This window comes from Castor canadensis, chromosome 4 (genome assembly GCF_047511655.1).
Source record: "Castor canadensis chromosome 4, mCasCan1.hap1v2, whole genome shotgun sequence".
Classification (NCBI taxonomy): domain Eukaryota; kingdom Metazoa; phylum Chordata; class Mammalia; order Rodentia; family Castoridae; genus Castor; species Castor canadensis.
This window is the reverse complement of record NC_133389.1, coordinates 14,023,250-14,040,046: the sequence shown is the minus strand read 5'-3', so window position 1 is coordinate 14,040,046 and position 16,797 is coordinate 14,023,250. Positions and strand designations below refer to the sequence as shown.

The window sequence follows — 16,797 nt, the reverse complement described above, 5'->3', positions numbered from 1 at the left end:
AGAGGTTAGGAGAGGATAGGAAGTGCGGTATCTCTGAGCATTCCTCTAAGTTTGACCACTGCCAAAATACAATTAATGAAGAAAATCCCAACTGGCTTCCAGTGAGTCCAGGCCAGTGATGCTGGTGCAGTTTCCCTAGAGCTGGGAGCCTCTGTGACCCGGAGTTACCTGGCTTAAAACAGTGATGCTGAGAAAGATGGACTCAGGGTAGGGATTTCAAGTTTCCTAAGATGAACTTCCCAGTTTTAAAAATTTTTCTACGTTTCTCCCCACTTCCAGCATAACTGCCCCAGTGGCAACAGGATTTCCACAGTGGCTTGTGAGTTTGTCAGCATCACTAGATGGTGAGTAGAATCATTCCTTTTAAATTTCTTCCCTGGGTGTACTAGGAACTGGCGCTGTTTTGGTCACTGAAGTCCTAATTCAGTTCTCTACAAAGACACAGGAACTTGGGTCAGAGAGGGGAATATAATCACCTAACAATTGTAAACTTCCCTAGATCTGGGCCTGTTCTCATTCGCCCAAGTATCTACAGTCCTCTACACAGAAGGGAATTAGACTGCCCATCTGGAAACCCAGCCTCCTTTAGGTTCTGCCCCACCCTCTGTAGTCGGTCCTCCCCACCCAGGTAATATTAGAGAGCTCTGCTGCTCTGTGGTCTCCCTCCTGGCACCTCTGATTCACAACTTGAGGTGAGTACCTGGCTTTGGGAGTTGCTTCCACAGCAGGCATAGAGTTACCTTCTCCAGATGTTTTGGAAAGTGGAGGAGTCTGAGAAACAAGTTCTCGGGGTCCCCTTCTTCACTCTGTGGTGGGTAGGTGCTCCCTAGGGAGAGGGTGTGGCCTCACTTGAGGTGACACTTGCATGAATATCTATGTAAGAAAGTGGAAGCAAAGCAGGGATGGGGTGGGGAAGGAGGAATGTCCTGCAAAGTTCCAGCCAGGAAACCCATGTGGAAGGTGATGCCTTCCTTCAAGTATACCTACAAGGGGAGGCTGTGATGCTGGCAATCACCAAGTCCTGGAATGGCTCACTTGGACCCCTGTGAAGAGGGCAAAGATGATTAACAGGATGGATCTTCACCAGCTGTCCAGTGCTGCAGCTCTGAGCTGCCTAGCCTCAGTGACCCTGCAGGGAGCCTGGCACTAGAAATCCCCAAGGCAATGGAAAGCCCCAGAGAGAGCTGTGGGTCTTAAAGCAGCTGACCTAGGCTCCCTCAGCACCTAGTGCAGGATTTAAAACATACTATTTTACAAAAATAGTATTTATTCATTTTCTTTGAGATTAAAAGTTTTTCAAATAATTTTTATTGCTTTCTTTCTTGTAATCTATGAATGTATCTCACAGAGATAGCTATTGGAGTGTGTTTTTCAAGCATATGTATTTTGAACTCTTGAATTGGCATTTGAAGTTTTTTTGCAAATGTTTTCCTCTTTTGTTATTCATCTGTATTCTTCATGGAATTTTAGTGTATGTGGAAATCAAATATTTTTTAGTCAAGTGTGTTCAGTTTCTGTCATTTTTTTCAGATCAGTCAGTGGGAATGTGTTACAGTGCTATTGTTCTTTACATTTACCTATGTAAAATGTTGATGTGGTAAATGTTTATGAAAGATGCCAGAGCAATTTGTACATGATCTTGCTTGTTTTTGTGTATGTTTGTCTCCCCCCCGCCGACCGTCAGAATCCACCTAGAGATGGAAAGGGATATGCAGGCTACTGACCATGTTTAGTGGGTTGACTAGTGCTCCTCAGAATTCATGTCCATATGGAACCTCACAATGAGACTTCATTTAGAAGTAGGGTCTTTGAAGATCTAACTAGTAAAAGATCTTGAGATGAAATCATACTGGATTTAGGGTGAGCCTTTAATCCAAAGATGAATAACCTTTTAATAAAAGGAGCCATAAAGAGAAGATGATAATGTGAAGATGGAAGCAGAGTTTAGAGGGAAGCTAGTGTCTCTCCATTTCTACAAGGCAAGAAATGCCATAGATTGCCGGCAACCTCCAGAAGCTGGGACAGAGGCAGGGATGCCCTCTCTCTCTCTCTGTGACTCTAGGAAGCCAATCCTGCTAACATACTGACTTCAGATTTTCACCCTACTGAATGTGAGAGAAAGTGTCTTAAATCATTCTTTTTGAGATAATTTCCTAAGACAATGCTAGAAAATGAATATATAATTATAAAAGATCATCTTTCAGTTTAAAGATTCAGAATGGTCCTTATTGAACATTATAAAAAATTCAATCATTTTGATTTTATAAGTGGCACTTATTTATCACATTGAACAATTCTCAAATTAACAAGCATGTACAATCTCATACAGTAAATGTAATAATCCAAAGATGTAAGTAACCTGATAATTTAATTTCTAATTCCACCCACCCCAAACTGTCATGTGTGTATTCTTCCACACATTCTTTATACTTGTAAATATGTATTCATTATTTGTCCCTGTTTTCTATGCTTATGAAAAAACAGGGTTATAATATTCATTATTTGTTAGTTTTTCATTTAATATTAAATACAATATAAATCTTAGGATTCCACAAAACATTACCTTTTCACATGTACCTATTTACTCATTGAATGAAATTTTCAGCTATAACTATTATTAAGTAGAGTAAATACTCCATATGCATGTAAACATGCATTCATGCAGTTCTGTTTAATACATTGTTTCAGATTTACCATCATGGATGCGCCTTCAGAAGAAAACGGCAATTTTGCCTTGAGCCTTTTGAAAAAGCTGGGTGGTAACAACTTGGAAAGCATATTTTTTTCACCCTGAGCATCTCCTCGGCCTTGGCAATGGTCTACATGGGGGTGAAGGGAGACACCGCTGCCCAGATGGCCCAAGTACCTCAAACCATTTCCAACAACAGTAAATACTGTAGTAAATTTATTGATACAGAAGATCTTCTATGTTCTAAGTCCCCCAAAATTGTCAAGCACACATCATTCTGCTAGTGGCACAGTGATGAGGATGGGACAGACCATGGTGCCACTGCCTGGTCATGGTGGTGTTGGGGCTCACTCATGTGGGTGCTGCAACAGGCAGCTGGGCTTGAAGGTACAAGAGAGCCTCTTGACAAGTCTGGGGCATTGCTACTGGCTGACAGTTGGGGCCTTTGTCCTCCTACTAGGAATAAGAAGTTCTTTCCATTTATCTAGGATCCTTCTATGTGAAATTTCCTAGGGCAGAGCAATTCACCAAGCCAGCTTGTCCAAGGAACATGTTCAGAGACTCCAATTTTTGTTTTATGAGATAATCCAGGCTGACCTTGAAATTGCCATCCTCTTGTCTCAGTGTCCCACCTGCTGGCATTATAGATGTGTTCCACACATCCCACTGTGACACCATGTTTTGGAGTAAAGAGCCCCATGTGTATGCAGAGTTGAAATATTGTTGGCATCCAAGTTTGAAGACAAACTAAACAAACAGTGAGCACTAATGATTGAAATCATTTTGTTCATGCTGGAAAAACCATTCCCATTCACGTGGATACTTAGAAAATTCTGATTTATTCACAAAATGATTATAGGGAGTCATCAAGGGGATTTAAGTAGGAGACTGAACTGGTTTTCATATGTCCCTTCATAAATGTAGGAGGTACCCACAAAAAGGCATGTGGTACCAATGTGACAGTGTTAAAATGTGGGGTCCTTAGGTGACAGGCCATGAAGGCTTCTCCTTCCTGCATGGGTGTAAGGGCTCTTGCAGTGTTTGATTAACTTGTCCTTCTACAATCCACCAAGTAAGGACACCTTGGTTTGCTCTTCCCTTTTGAATGTTGTCCTAATCCAGGCAATTGGACTTTATAACATCTTGATCTTGAACTTCCATTCTCCTGAACTATGACAAATAAATTTCTTTTTTTTTTTTTCCTTTGGTAGAAGAGCTTTATTGAAATATAATGCACATACCATTTACCCATTAAAAGCATACAGTTCCATGGATTTTAGTATACAGTAAATGCCCTTATTTGCAGATTACATGCAATTTTGACCAAGCCCAGTCAAATAAATAAAATTTCAAAAACAAAGTTTTTTAATTTTCACACTTGCATTATACAGCTCAGTTGAGGTGGAGAAGCTATAAGTCCCACTTTATAGTCAATTTTGTTTAAATTGTTGTGCAATCTGCTAAGTACTTTCTGCCCTTAATTTTATGAAAATACACCTTCCAAAAGTTCTCTGCCTCTCAAGAAGCTAGTACTGCAGGAGTGAGACACCATCCCCAGCCCAGAACTTCATTTCTTTTATGGCTAAATAACATTCTATTATGTGAATATAACACATTCCGTTTATCTATTCATCTGCTGATGGCCATCTCAATTGTTTCTACCTTGTGGCTATTATAAGTAATGCTACTATGTGGCCAGGTGCTGGTGGCTCACACCTGTAATCCTAGCTACTCAGGAGGCAGAGATCAAGAGGATTGTAGTTTGAAGCCACCCAGAACAAATAAATAGTTCTCGAGATCCTATTGCAAAAAAAACCCTTCACAAAAAAGAAGGGCTGGTGGAGTGGCTAAGGTGTAGGCCGAGTTCAAACTAGTACCGCAAAAAAAAAAAAAAAAAGTAATGCTGCTGTGAACATCTGCACAGAAACTTTTGTGTAAACATGTTCTTAATTATCTTGGGTATGTACCTAAAAGTGGAATTGTTGGGTCACACAGTAACCTATGTTCAATCATTTGAGTAGTAACCCGCAGTTTTTTTCCCTAAGCAGCTACACCATTTTATATTCCCCCAGAAGTCAAGAGGATTCTAATTTCTCCATATGCCCCTCAATACCTGCTATCACCTGGCTTTCTTATGTGAGTCTTCTTAGTTGATGTGAAGTACTGTCTCATTGTGAGATGTGTGCTGGGGATTGAACCTAGGGCCTCAGGCATGCTATGCACACATCTCTAAGCTATATGCTCCACCACCCCTCAAGTATTTGATGTGAATTTCTATGACCAATAATGTCAAGTTCTTTTCCTTTGTCTGTTGAGCTTTTATGTATCTTAACTGAAGAAATACTTATTTAAATAGCTCATTGAGTCTTTCTTTATTTTTTGGTGGGACTGGAGTTTGAATTTAGGGCTTCATAATCCTTTGGGCATTTTAAAATTGAGTTGTCTTTTTATTACTCGGTTCTAATAGTTCTTTATTATATTCTAGATATAAGTTCCTTATCAGGTATACAATTTGCAAATATTTTCTTATGCTGTGGGACAGTCTTTTTAAAAGACCTTTCTTGGGGCAGTAGAGTGGCTCAAGCAGTAGAACACCTGCGTAGCAAGCATGAGGCTCTGAGTTCAAATCCCAGCACCACAAAAAGTAAATAAATAAATAAATAAACAAAAATTTCTTAATGGTGTCCTTTCAAGGGCAAAAAATTTTAATTTGGGGCTGGAAGTGTGGCTCAAGTGATAGAATGCCTGCGTAGCAAGTGGGAGGTCCTGAGTTCAAAGCTAAGTACTGAAAAAAAAAAAAGATTTTAATTTGGATGAAGTCCAATTTATCTAAATTTTTCTTTTGTTGCTCATGCCTTTGGTGCTATTTCTAAGAAACTGGTGCCAAACCCAAGGTAAATGTAGATTTATCTTAGTGGTAGTTCTTATGTTTAGTTCTTTGATCAGTTTTGGGGAGGCAGGAGTCAAACACAGGGCCTCTGTCACTTAAGTCACGTTGTCAGCCCCTTTGATCTGTTTTTGAGTTAATTTTTATATATGGTATGAGAAAATAAGGACCCAATTTCATTTTTTCCTCTGTGGCTAACTAGTGGTCCCGGCACGATTTATTAAAAAACATTCTTTCTCCCATTGAATGGTCTTGGCACCCTTGTCACAAGTATATTGGTTTATATTTGGGTTTGCTACTCTGTACCACTGATCTGTGTCCATCCTTGTGCCAATAGCACACCACCTCTATTATTGTTGCTTCATTTAAGACTTAAAATTGGTTAAGTGTGAGTTCTCTAAGTTCTTTTTCAACATTGTGCTGTCTGTATAAGGGTACCCTGTACTTCCATATGAATTTTAGAATCAGCTTGCCAATTTCTACAAATAGGTCAGCGAGGCATCCAGTGAGGACTACACTGAATCTGCAGATCAATTTGGAGTGTATCCTATCAACTTTAACTCTTCAGTTCATGAACATGGGCTGCCTTTTTCTTTCTTTCTTTTTAGTTAGTACTAGGGATTAAACCCAGGGTCTTGCACCTAGCAAGCATTTCACCACTTGAAATACTCACCTAGCATTTTTGTTTTTGAGACAGGGTCTTGAAAACTCTGCCAGGATTGGCCTCAAATTCATGATCCTCTTCTTTCCACCGGCAAGTCCACACTAACATCAGTACCATCCAGAAGGGACACCCGACAGGTGATGATGGACTTAGCATCTCCAGCTGCAGGAATGTGTGTGGCGGCCCGCTGCGCCTCTCTGAGCCTTTCCTTCTCAGCATGTTTACGCATGGACCGCCGCCCAAGAGTTCTTCGGAGGAAACTCAGCATTTTTGTCACTCTTGAGTCAAACCTCCAGCCAGTTTTGCTCTGGTTATTTTGGAGATGGAGTCTCGAGAATTATTTGCCTCGGCTGGCCTCGAACCTCGATCCTCCCGATCTCAGCTTCCTAAGAAGTTAGGATTACAGGTGTGAGCCAGCAGCGCTCGGCTTGGTATTAGTTTAAAATACTTCCAAACAGTTTAAGAGCTGGGTCTTCCAGCTCTTACGCAGGATTCACAGGCTGGGCTGGGGACCACGGTGCAGCGGCGAAGGGGACGCAGGGCACCGGCGACCCGAGGGCAGAGGCTGAGGAGGGGGCGGCTCCTCCGAAAACGCCAAGAAATGGCGACCCGAGCTCGCCCACCCAACCCTAATCCCGGGGAGGACCCTCAATAAATTTCTGTTCTTTGTAAATTACCCAGTTTCAGGTACCATGTTATAGCAGCAAAATTTGGATTTTGACAGTGGTTTTCTCATCTTTAATTAAATCATTCATCTTTTAGGTACTTGCAAGGATCTATAAAGATCTAAGTACTGAATTTATTAATGTACCCATTTCTTTCTGAAGTGATGGAATACTTCATTTTTCTTCCTTTTATTTCAGGCACTTTCTTTTGATCATTTCAGAGGTGAAGGTAGGAATATTCACCAAGGTTTCCAGTTGCTTCTTGCTGAAATTAACAAAACTGGCACTCCGTACTTGCTTAGGACAGCCAACAGACTCTTTGGAGAAAAGTCTACTGACTTCCTTTCAGTAAGTCACACGTGCTTTTCACTAAGGAAATAAAGACCACCATGTGGTGGGTGGTGGGATTAAGAACGTGTGCTATGAGCTCACACAGGTGGGAATGTACTCAGGTCTTCATTCACTAACCTCACACAGTTCTGCAGCTTCAATTTTTTTGTCTGTCAAATGGGATTGTAGCAAATACTGTGCAGAGTTATGTGAACTTGAAGAAGATGCTATTTTTAAAAGAACTAACACAGAGCTAGCATAATTTGGATGTCCGTCAATGAAAACTAAGAAGTGGTAAGAATGACTACTTCTAGACATCACTTTGTAAATATTGTTATTTAGTGCACTGTCACAATTACTTAACATTTTGCCAACTTAAGTAATCTGATTGGTTTTTCAGATGCTAAGAATCTTTTAAAGTTTATTTTTGGATGATTAAAAGGCATTTATTTGCTAACAATGCTTTTTTGTCTTCTTCCATTTAAAAATTATTTAAGTAATTTCTTGTTATCAGAAAATGCAAATAAAGCAAATATTATAGGAATCCTCAACCTCTTTCCAACCCTGTTTCTACCATTACAACGTAAGAGCCTTGATGAATTTGGCATGTTTCTCTTTCACATATAGAAATTTGCTTTGTAGAATTATTCCACATATAGTAATATTATATCATATAGATTATTTTGGAATTTGTTTCTTTTTACTTCATAACTCAAATTAAGTTCTATTCATGTCAATATTGTGTATCTACATCACTCTTTATTTCCTCAGCTATTCCTAAGAATGGATGCACCATAATGTAGTAAAACATTCTCCCTTTGACGGGCATTGAGGAGTGTATCTAATGTGGTCATTACAAGCAGTAATGTTTTTGTACAGGAATTTGTGCCTATGTGCAGATGTTGCTCCTTAAGATGGATTTATAGAGGAACCAAGGGAACAAAGCTGTAAATTTTAATCATCAAGGCCAAATTCTTTTTCCAAATGTGGTAGCCATTTGAGTTTCTGCCAGGGCATTCGAGAACCATTTCTTCCATGAAAATTAATGCTGCCTGTTGTTATACACTGAACTATTATTGTAATGTGATTGAAAAGTTTTCTCATGATTATCAAGCACTTTCATATTTTCTGTAGCTACATTCTGCATATATATGTATTCCTTAGGGACTATGCCCTTTTCTTTTTGATCTGTAAGAATTATTTACATGTTTGGGATATTACTGTTTACCATATGATTATGTTTTTGATTTTCAAAAACTAATGGCTTCAAAACAAAGGGCATAATGTGAAGGTCATAAAGAAAAGGTCAATATAGGTAAGGCTCATATACATATGTGGGTGCAAGTGTATATCTCATTTTACATAATTTTATCAGTCTTAGGTTAGTCCCCTAAATATCCAGCAAACAGCAGAGATTGACCGATTTTCTTTTCTCTTTAGATGGGAAATTTAAGGAAATCATTGGTATTTAAATTTTATTTTAATTTGGGAATATGAGATAAACAGATGATAACTTATGTCTCATATTTCATGTTCTGTAGATCTCATAGCAAGGTATAATTAGATGCTCATTTAGTTTCATTATGGATCATAAAATAGTAACTTAAAATAGCAGAAAGATATATGAAGTGTGTTTACAAGTTGAAAAGATCATGGAGCTTTGGGGCAAGTCTTCAATATGTGAATGGTTAGTTTGCTTTTCTGCCATTTTCCTTAACTGAGAGATTTGAAAACATTCTGTACCATGGTAAACGAGCAGAGCCAGCCTAATTAGCAAAGCATGAGTAATGGAGGACTGAATGAAAGGATGATGCACACAAACCAGTCACTACAGAACTTGAGACATACTGAGAATTCAATCTTGTCTGAAGCAGGATTGGTGGTAAGAATTCCTCAGGGACCCAGTGACCCTGTGAGGTGTAGCTATTACTCCTTCTGAATATTACAGTAAAGAATCAGAGTTGTAAGGATGCTAAGCAATTCTTTGAAGGTCACCAAGTGAGTAAATCTCAGAGCCTGTGTAATGATTACTTGATCACAATTTTCTCTCTATTGCTACACTGAAATAGAAGCATAAAATCCTGTGATATAAAAACAAGAATTCAGAAAAAAGGAGTTAAATGATTAGCTATGAGCAATTTGAGAGAAAGTCTTGAAAATCCACTCCATAGTGCACAGCCAACAATTAATTATTTCAATCTATTTAATTTTCAGAGCATTTTCTTCTTTTATAATGTAAATGTTCATTAATACCATTATAATTTCAGAATATATGATAAATACATATTGTTTAAGCTTTTGGGACAGTTAATGATATTCTAAAACATTAAAAATGTAGCCACAGGCCATATGTAGTTATTTAATTTTAAGTGTATTTAAATGAAATATGAGTATATTATGTGTTTAGTTCTTCATTCCTACAAGGCATATTCATGTGCTCAGTAGCCGCATGTGGTATCATTTTGGACATTGCAGAGTTACAAGTTTACAACTCAGAAATTTCTGACACAGAGGACTTTTTTAGAAGTACTTTCCTTACAGATTATGGGATGACTGACAATGGTCAATTGTCTGTGGTTCTAAATTACAGATTTAGCCATAGTACTTGCTATGTGAAGCCTCACTCAAAAATTCAGTTGTTTTCAAGACTGACAAGCCATGTGGATAGTATATCTTGAAGCATTTCATGAAAAATAGACTTTTTAGGGCAAGTTTGGATTCATATAAAAATAAAATAATGAAAATAATGAATAGCACACTCTCTCATTAATAGCTTCGCCCATCAGAGTAGTACAATGTTTTCAAAAGAAGAGAATTATCTTGACACAATATCAGTCAGAATCCACAATTTACATTAAAGCTCATTCATGGTGAAAGTTCTCTGGTGGAGGACAAAGGTGTAGTGACATCCATCAAACATTAGAATTGCAGACAGAGTAAACTAAAAATTCCCTGTGCTGCACAATTTCTGCCTATTCCCAACAGCTGGTAATCATTAATTTTTTTAACTGAGACAGGGTCTTTCTATGAAGTCCAGGCTGGTCTTGAATGCTGGTCTCTGCCTAAGCTTCTAAGGTGCTGTGATTATAGGCAGACATTCACTGTGGCTCACTGATCATTTTGATGTCAATATTTTTTGCCTTTTCCAGAATAATGTTCAGTTGGAATAATACAGAACATAGCCTTTTCTAATTGACTTCTTATGGTTAGTAGCATTCATTTATGTTTCCTTCCTGTCTTTTCCTGACTTACTAACTCATTTCTTTTTGATGCTTGTATTAGATTCCTTTCTGTCTCTATGACAAAAATAACTTAGCAGGAGAAAAATTGTATTTTGGTTAATGATTTCAGAGATTTCATTATATGGTTGGTTGACTGCATTGGTTAGAGCATGTAGAGAGGCCATACACATGGAGGCAAGAACCTGTTGCAAAAGAGGCTACTCCCCTCATGGCAGCCAGAAAGAAAAAAGAGCATTGTATATGAGCTTGAGAGGAATGTCTAATGTGCTTTCTTTGAAAGAAGTAATAGAGGATGCCAATTATATCTAGTTAATTGATGGTGGTGTTGAGTTAGTTTTGTTTCACTGATTTTCTACCTGCTGAATCTGTCCATTCTGATACAGGGCTGATGAAGTCTCTAATTAAAATAGTTGATTCAGCTATTTCCTTCTCAGTTCTGTTAGTTTTTTACCTCATATATTTCATGCTTTGTTATTAGGTACATGCACTTTAACAATTGCTGTGTCATTATGCAGAATTCACTGTGCCTTTTGAACTATCTCATTGATGTTTTTGACTCTTTTAAAAGATCCTGTAGTTCATGAAAATCATTTAGTATGTACACCATTAATTTATAGCTTAAAAGCTGACTTTAGGTGTAGCATAAAAGAATTGGGACATCAGTTTAATTCCCTATATTTGATTATAATTTATATATGGCAAATAATAAATTTATTAATTTTTTTTGTTGTTACACTATGAAGAAGCAAGCTGTTGGTATTACTTATTGCTGTGAAGTTATACCTCTCCATTTATCCTAGAATTTCACAGATTCCTGCTGTAAATTCTACCAAGCTAAAATGAAATAGCTTGACTTTATTAAGGAGGCAGAAATATCCAGAAAACACATAAACACCTGGGTGGCTGACAAGCTGGAAGGTGAAAATATAATGTTTGTGTTGTTAATACTATTCCAGATAGCCAGATTTCCAGTTTCTTCAAAAAAACTGTTTGATGTGAAAGGAATTTTTTTCCTCTTAACTATGTGAAATCTTAAAACCTATTTTTGAAAAAAAAATGCATGCACATAGACTTTTTCTTTAGATTTGTCCCCAGTTTTCGATTTTATTTTTTGTGATACTATGGAGTGAACCCATAGCCTAGTCCAAGCCAGTCAAGCTCTGTATGATGAGCCTTGTTCCCAGGCCTGTTCTTGCTACAAGGATCTATAGTGTCTCTCAATACTCAGTACGTCTCTTTGGAAATATATCCACTTTGTTTTTCTGTTGCTCACATTAGCTAATACTCTTTTTAGCATAGCATAAAATGTGGAATTAAAGATTTCTGGTTGTCTTTCTGGTATTGCCCACATTAAATCACTTATTCATATAATGTTGCAGGATACTTTGTGTGTCCTTTCTTACCTAAGGTTTTAACTTAAACTGTTCTTTGCACTAAATACATCTCACTTTGTTGGCTTCTTTTCTATAAGCCATAGGCACCAACAATTCCTTTCCATCTACAATGTTAGCAGTTTATCCTCCATCTAGTAATATGTACTTGCTTGTTCTGTGTATTTTATTGAAATTGTGTGATTGTCCTTGCTTGCCATACACACCATTTGGTGTGAGTTTCAGAAGTACTGGGTTTGATTTCTGGGCATCCTTTTGCTAGGCATTTGCCCCACCATCTGAGCCTTGACTCTAGCTTTTTGCTTGTATTTTTCAGACAGGGTCTCTTGTTTTTTGCCCATGTTGGCTTTGGACATCCTAGTCTTAATTATGCTTCCCGTGGTGGTGGGAATACAGGTGTGAACCACTGAGTGCCTTTTCCATTACACTCTGTTTTTTTTGTGGTGTTCATACTGTGGTTAGACGACAGTCATCCTTTTCCATGGTTATATTCTGGGATTGATGAACTTCCATCACTTTGCCTTCTTAGTGAGAGTAACTGATCTTAGGTCCTTCCTGGTACATGCATTACCAAACACTTTTAGCTAAATGGATCTTTAATTCTTATTACAGGCAAAATTACAGATCTGCTGCCTCCACGTTCAATTGATCCATTCACTAGTCTGATTCTCGTGAATGCCATCTACTTCAAGGGGAATTGGGAGAATCAGTTTAAGAAAGAGTGGACCAAGGAAATGCCTTTTAACAGTAAGGTAAGTGTTTGGCATTATCAAAAGTGGTTCTTGGTCCCTGTGCCCATATTGGCTTTAAAATATGCTTTGATCAGAAATAAGATGTCTGATTTTGTTCAGGGAATTTAATGTGTACATGTTTCCCTTGTAGAATGAATAAAGACCTGAGCAAATGATGTGTCAGAAATCTTCTTTTAAAATGGCCTATGTAAAAGAAATATTCACCAACATTCTCATGCTTCCCTATGTTGGAGAAGAGATGAATACGGTCCTCGTGCTTCCAGAGAAGAACAGACTTGAAAATGGTAATGAGTGTGCAAAGTTGGCATTTTTTCATATGAATGCTTCTTACTGTCCCTGTAGAAAAGAAATCTGCAATTTGCTTTTATTCCTGTTTTATTAACCTGATCATCCACATACCCTTTCCCATTGTTATCGTTATATACAGTGTGATGGTATTCTGATTGCTGAACACTTAATAAGAAAATACTCTTATTCTGGGTCAGATGTTGCCAAATCAGGGTCAATATTCCTGTTTTACAATTTAGCAAATTTTATTCAATCAGTAAATTGCTTCTTCTTAAAGAAAGTAATGGCAATACCTTCCTATGTTAGTTACCTTTCTGTCGCTGTGAAACAATTTCTATGATAAATGACTAAAAAGGGGATAGATTTATTTTGCCCCTGGATTTCAGAGGCTTCAGTTCCTAACAACTTCATTCAAGGCTTTGGGTCTGTTACAAGGTGGGACATTATGCCATAGAGTATGTGAGTGGAGCACAGCTGCTCACCTTATGGCTGGAGGGAAGTAGGGAGAAGAAGGTGCAGAGGGAGAGGATACATAGGGGGGGAACAGGGACAAGATACAGACCCCAAAGGCCTGTGCCATGGACCTACTCTCTTCAAATAGGTCTTAAATCCTAGGTTTCCACACCTTCCAATAATGCCATGAAATTATGGATCTACCAGTGGATTAGCTCATTGATGAGGTCAGAGTTCTCATTATCCAATCATTTTCCAAAAATCTTTAATGCATGTCCTTTGGGGGACATGTAAACCCAAACCATACATAATTTATAATGGTCATTGTAGCATGATAGGAAATGACATGTATAATGCATTAATTTCAGTGCACAAAATATTCCTCTGACTAATTTTAGTGGTCTTCTCCCTAAATGTGTTAAATTATGACTTTGTCCTTAGAAAGCAGTTACAGGATGCAAATCTCCTGCAACTCTATAAAACTTTTTTGGACCTTATTAAAATTAGATTCTGATTTTTCTGGCCTAGGATGGTGCCTGAGATTGCGTATGTAATGAGCTCCCATGTGATGCTGAAGCTGTGGCCCATAGAACATACTCAAGCTTATAGAAATCAGTGAAAACTTTTAGAAAGTCATTGTTTGACTCTTTCAGAAAGTCAATTCCTTTGGCTAAAGGGATTTTTTGGAAAAAGGGAGAATGGAGCTGAATCAGAATGGAGGATGCTATGGCCTTTCAACAAGACATGGCAAGTCTGAGCAAAGGCAGTGGTGATGGAGAGAGAGGAAGGGTCAGACTGGGGAGAATTTGCTAGCTAAATAAACAGAGAAAGGTGATAGATGCATCGGGAGGAAGTGCAGATGAAAGAGAAGTCCTGCCTTGACTTGCTTGTGCTAAGATAGAAAGAACCCCAAACTTGAAAAGGACAGCCATTCTCTCATTAATGCTGTCCAAGCTATACCTCACTTACATGTTTCTGCCTCAGGAAACAGGCTTTGCCTTACTTTCTGGAATTTAGGATTCAAGGCGAGAAATGTAAAATCATCACCTACTTGAATGACTTAACACTACTGTACTTTCTTCCTCATATGTGCCACCCAAACTGGTAGCCACTAGCTACTTGTGAGTGCATACGTTCAAATTAAGTAAAATTAAAGATTTAGTCTTCTCTTGTCTACCCACACTTCTGGCACTCAGTAGCCACATGGCTCGCAGCTTCCCTAATAGTACAGCAGAGATGTAAACACTAACATTTGAGAAGAAAGCTCAACCAGAGAACACTACTGTAGATATTACAATCTTCAACTCTCTTCTTCTACGTGGAAAAAGAACTCTCTTATGAGAAATTCATAGACTGGACAAGGCCACAGAAGATGTACTAAAGAGAAGTGGAAGTTTTCTTTCCTAAATTTAAACTGGAGGAAAATTATGACATGGAATTTGTCCTTCGAGAGTTGGGCATGGTAGATGCCTTTGAACAAGCCAGGGCTGACTTCTCTGGAAAGTCATCTAAGAAAGAATTGTATTTATCCAAGGTCATTCACAAGTCCTTTGTGGAGGTGACTGGGGAAGGTACAGAAGCAGCAGTGGCCATATTTGCCTGTGCTAGGTCTCTCTGTGCACACATTCTAATCACTCCCAGGTTTTGTGCCTACCATCCCTTCCTGTTCTTTATCCAGCACAGCAAAACCAATGGTATGCTCTTCTGTGGCCAGTTTTCCTCTCCATAAGAAAATAATCATGCACAATGGATTCAATCTTTCTCCTTTCTCTTACTGACCTGCTTTTGCTCTCACAGCTTACAATGTGCCTTCAATCCATAATGACCTTATAAATATGGTGGTGACAAATTAGCCATTAACAGTCTGGTTTTGTAATATTTTATTTTATTTTCTTATGTGTTCATATGAATTTTTTCTAGGGTCTGAATTTATCATCTTTCTGCTTAGTTCCAGCAGACCACCATGACTTGGTCTGTGCCACCACGACTTTTGCAAACATGCATTTCAACTGTCAATGCAGTTTAGTTTCTTCCCTTTGTGTAGGGTGTCACTCCACATTCTGTGGTATTTCTCTTCTCCCAGACACAATATGGAAGATTCTTTTTTCCTCTTTTCTCTTCTGTTGCACTGACATATTGAACTCATTTTAATGAATGAGTTTAAAGTGAAATGAAGAGCTGTGATGAGATGTTGAAAGCAGGTAATAGAATTTCACAGAGGGAACCTCCATTCCCAAGCTTCCTGCCAACTCTTCAGAAGCTAGCAGAGAGGGTGGAATAGCAGTGAACTCAGAATAGTGAGATGTTAGTCCAATTCCCTCTCGTGTTTCTGTCCATTCTGTTTTTCTTCATGGAACTAGAGGACCACAATCATATTTGAATGTACAGCTATCCACTTTGTCTAAAATTTGTGCCTTGAATATGTTTGAGAGATGGTTATATATATTCTATTCACAGTAAGGTGGTTTTTGGCATCTTTCTGAGTAAACATCACATGTCTACATGTTTGCTGCAATATTAAAAAAATAAAGTTATGCTTTAGTAGACATTTTTGTAACTTACTTGCAACATAACTGTTATATTCACTAGTGGGAACTACAATGACTAGTTAGATTGAGGGGACAAGCTAAGCGCTTTCTTGGGGCCAGTCCTGTACCCATGACAGCCAGTAGGCTTCTTTGACCCTTGATCTCCACTGACCCAACTCCTTTTTTCATTCTGTGGTTGATTCACTTTTCCGTTTGTATCCATTTCACCAGCTTGTCCTTTGTACCCAAGTTAGCAACTTGTCTATGGTAAGAGAATGGAACTGACGCTTGTAAGAAAACAAATTCACTGTGAGCTGGGGCTGGAGAATTGTGAGTTTGAAGCCAGCCTGGACTATACAGGAAAGACCCAGTCTTTCAAATAACAAGAAAGCAAACAAACAAACAAACAAAAAATAAAATGGAGAAACTTACATTATATCTGTGAGAGAAGAAAAAAGATGGAATATTAGAGGTTCCTGGGTGTGGCACTTTCATCCTTTTCTCCCTTCTCCCAAGCAGTTGAACTTGGAAAAAAGACTCAAGGGTGGCAAATAATTGGCATATGTGATTCTTCCACTGCAGAGAGAGCCTCTGTGTGCTACATGTAGCCATGAGCTGGTACCTTCTTCCTGGGAAATGATATGGCCTTGTGCCTTGCCCTGGTGGTAGTCCAGTTGGGTACACTGTCAGATGTAGAGGAGGGGAAATCCTCTGATGATTCAAGACCTAAGATGTTTTCTTCACTTTCTTCAGAATAAGGACCTACAGAGCATATGAACATTGAATTATGAAGATGAATGGTAAATGTTCATCTGTTATAGGCCTATAATACAAAGAGTCTTTAGCCATGTAAGACATAATATAGAAAAAATAATGTTATGCATACTGTTTTAAGAGGCTCTTGTTGT

General features: G+C 38.4%; 1 pseudogene; it reads left to right on the top strand.

The window, feature by feature from the left end:
• Nucleotides 1-2,698: 2,698 nt before the first annotated feature.
• Nucleotides 2,699-15,142, top strand: LOC109697070 (serpin B6-like; annotated as a pseudogene).
• Nucleotides 15,143-16,797: the final 1,655 nt, after the last annotated feature.